Source organism: Mastomys coucha, unplaced genomic scaffold, assembly GCF_008632895.1.
Source record: "Mastomys coucha isolate ucsf_1 unplaced genomic scaffold, UCSF_Mcou_1 pScaffold12, whole genome shotgun sequence".
Lineage (NCBI taxonomy): Eukaryota > Metazoa > Chordata > Mammalia > Rodentia > Muridae > Mastomys > Mastomys coucha.
The window spans coordinates 6,463,543-6,467,677 of record NW_022196894.1 but is presented as its reverse complement, the minus strand read 5'-3'; positions in this window follow the sequence as shown (position 1 = coordinate 6,467,677).

Here is a 4,135-nt window from a genome sequence, read left to right as displayed (position 1 = left end):
TGGATAGAGTCAGTCAGTCAGCACCTGGATAGAGTCAGTCAGTCAGCACCTGGATAGAGTCAGTCAGTTAGCACCTGCTTCAATCCTGGTTGGCTTTGGCAACAATCCCAGTGCTCATTAACAACAATCGACTCAATTTAGTGACCTCTTATCTTGTGGCAGGTGGTGCCCAACTTAAGCTAATCTTTTTGCAGTACTATGCTAAGTCACAAACAACATGCCCATTTTACAGCTGAGAAGACAAGAGTTCTATGCACCAAGTAACTTGACTTGCTCAAGACCATACAGGTAGGTAGAAAATGTTCATTGCGTGTGTGTGTGTGTGTGTGTGTGTGTGCTATTTTTTATGGTGCTAAAAATCTAACCTTTCACATGCTAGGTAAGTGAACTACCTCTGAGCTATCACCTTATCTCTCATATCCCAAATTTGAACCTGGATGGAAAATTCCAAAGCCTGTATTGTTCAAACACTGGTTTATAACATTTGCAAATACAAATATATCAGGAACACATGAAGTGGCTTATATTTATTTTCTATGTAGCACACACTATTCCAGTTTCTGTGTGCAATTATGAAATCCCATGATGACTTTGTGAAGTCAATATAGCCATCCCTTGGTATCCATGGTGAGAATGGAGTTAGATACAAGATACTGTAATACCAAACTCTGAGGGTGCTGTAGTCCCTTGGTATCTATGGAAGGTTGGGTTCAGTATGCCCATGATTTCAAATTCTGAGGATACTCCTATCCTTATGCAAGATGGCATGGTGCACCACACTACACAACTCTCCTGTATGCTTTCAGTTATCTGTGGATGACTTTCAGTGCTGAGCGCAATGCAGGTGCTGGGTAAATAACAGTCCCACAGTCCCGCCAAGAGGGAGGGCAAGAATGAGGCCAGGACGTGGTGAGTATGCTCAGCTTTCCCCTCAGATTGCCTTTTTTTTTTTTTTTTTTTTTGCCAAGAGTTCAGTCTGCAGATATGGGTCTGGTGGATTGAGAGGGCTGACTATTATCAATCAAAACTTCCATTGTCCAGATTGACAAACTGACCAGGGAAAGGGTCATTTCCTTTTGGCTCTATGCTGTGTGCAAGAGCACACAGTCTCAGAGGAAGGATTATGACACACGCAGACTCAGAGGTGACTAGCCCTCTCTTTCCTCTTGGAGAGAGGCTGCAGGAGCATCGTAAGCTTGAGGCTGGATAAGCGCCTCTCCTGGGCGTCCTCTAGAGGTTGGAGGTCTAGGGTAAGTTTTTGCGATCAGCCGTGCCTGTCTTCCGTAGGCCCTGGCAGGGCAGCCTGCCTCCTTGGGAGAACAGGCTGCGGCCTCAGGCTTCTGAGCACTGTGTGGCTCTGTAAACTGAAGAAGGGAAGGAGGCTTGCCAATGTATCACAGGCCAGCACCCCCATGGGCACCATCTGGGACCCACTGAACTGAAGAGCCAGCATCATCCAATGGCTGTCACTTCTGCCCACTGTCACACCTTCTTGAGCGCACACCAGATCACTTGGCCTAGCAAAACTGTCAGAGCACGGGGAGGGGGAGGAGGGGGACAAAAATGTCTCAGTGGAACCTCTTTAAGCTCCAAAAGGCTATAGGGCAAGCACAAGCACATTCACAACCTTCTCACATTCCATGCATGCTTACTATGACTGGACACTCTGCTAAATGACCTATACAGACTGTGTCAGCTGATTCGTTCCACCCTGGCATGTAAAGTAGTGGTGATACTATTGGGAAACATTATAATAAGAACATCGACTCTATTTTATAGATGAGAAAACTGAGGCCCAGGGAGGCTAGGAGATTTAGCTGGGGTCATGAAGTCAACACCTTTCAGAGCCAATGTCAGAGCCTAGGTTTTCACTTGTGGTGACTGGCCTTTTCCTCGAGTCTAATCTCTGCTCATTGTTTTGATGGTGGACAATTCTCTTCAGTCACTTGCTCTTTGTGGTCCCTGGTGGCAGGACTAGTCCATATGTTCCGAATATGCTCATTAAATTTTTGAGGGTCACACCATGAGCTGTGGTGCATGAAGAATGGACAAGAAGAAACGACAAGGAAGAAGGTGGGAAGATCAGACTCCTGCCATCCTACCTCCAACCTGAGCTCAAGCCGCCGAGTTTAGCTGCTTCCCGTGTTAATGAATGAGAGTTGGCTTGGAAAATGGGGACCTGCTGCTTGAAGACAAGTTTGAACACCAGGAATTATAATTTGACATTCTTCAATCCACAGGGAAGGAAAACGAACCTAAGAGAGATCACCTATCTGAAGAGGCAAAGTAATGACCAACACAGCCTGATCATGTAGTTTCTGGTACTTGCGGGCAGACATCCATAGATTCAGATCCCAGCTCTGGGGCTCAGGATGTAGCTCAGTTGGTAGAGGGAGCCTTGTCCCACATGCAGGAAGCCCTGGGTTTGTTCTCCAGCATCACACAAACTGGATCTGGTGGGGGATGCCTGTACTCTAAGCACCCAGGAGGTAGATGGAGGAGGAAGTCAGCTTAGGCTACATAAGTCTCCACCTCAAAAACCAACCAACAAGCAAGCAAGCCAACCAATCAATCCTCCATGAACCACACCTACACCCCAGCTGTGACCCTTGTGACTGCAGCCCTGCGGTGGCATTGGCTATTGACTAGTAACCAGGTCTGCTTGTTACCACACAGATCTGAAGAGGGCACTTGATATCCTTGGTTACTTCTCTGATGGAACGACTCATCTTTTGGCCTCTCTTTACTCCTAACACCAAGCTCTAACCAGGGAGCCCAAGGCATGTGATGCTGGCTTATCTACCCATTTATGGTGCATACACCAGGACTGGCTCTTGAATGTCCCCTGGACGCCCATATATTTAAGACTTGGTCCTCCTCTATAGTAGTAATAAGAGGTGGTGGAACTTAATGAAAAGAATTTAGAGCTGACCTTGAAGGGTCCTTGAGTCCTTTCTGAGTCCAGGACTCTCACTGGACCTGGAACCTGGGTAGGCTAGGCTGACTGACCAGCTTCAGGAATCTGCCTGTCTCCGTCCCCTCCTCCTGCTATGCTGGCATTTTGGTACTCTGTAGGTGCGTATGTACACGTGTATATAGAAATCAGAGTTTGGGCCCAGGATCAGAGGTGAGAAGGACACAAGATCTGTCCCAATACCAGGAGTAACTGGGACCAGCAGCACACAGGAACTCTGCCAGCCCAGTGGCTCTGGTTGCTTCTGGTCCCACAACACCCAGAGGAAGCTCCACTCTCAGGCTCTCTAACACACCCAGGATTAGAGGTGAGGAGGACACAACATCTATCCCAATACTGAAAGTGACTGGGACCAGCAGGATCCAGGCACACAGGAACTCTGCCAGCCCAGTGGCTCTAGTTGCTTCCAGTCTGTCTAGGCTGGTGCCCCGAGCAGACCTTGGATGCAAACTCTGCAGCCAGTCCCACAACACCCAGAGGAAGCTCCACTCCTAGGTGCTCTAAAAAGCCCAAGGTCACAGGATCCCAGAATCACAGGATCACAGAGGCAGCTTAACTCTGAGGAGTTCTGACACAACCAGAATCACAGGAAAGACAGGCTCCAGTCAGATTTAGCAAGGGCAGGTAGCACTAGAGATAATCTAGATGCGGGGCAAGCATAAGAATATAAGCAACACAAACCAAGGTTCCTTGGCATCATCAGAACCAAAACTCCCACCATAGCAAGTCTTGAACATACCATTACACTGGAAAAGCAAGATTCAATAGATATAAAATCACTTCTCATGGTGATGATACAGGACTTTAAGAAAGACATAAATAGCACCCTCAAAGAAATACAGGAGAACACAGGTAAACAGCTAGAAGCCCTTCAAGAGGAAACACAAAAACCCCTTAAAGAACTACAGGAAAATGCAATAAAACAGGTGAAGGAAATGAGCAAAACCATCCAGAATCTAAAAATGGAAATAGAAACAATAAAGAAATCAGAAAGAGAGACCACCCTGGAGATACAAAACCTAGGAAAGAGATCAGGAGTCATAGATACACGCATCACCAACAGAATGCAAGAGATAGAAGAGAGAATGTCAGTGGCAGAAGACACCTTAGAAAACATTGCCACAACAGTCAAAGAAAATGCAAAAAGCAAAAAGCTCCTAA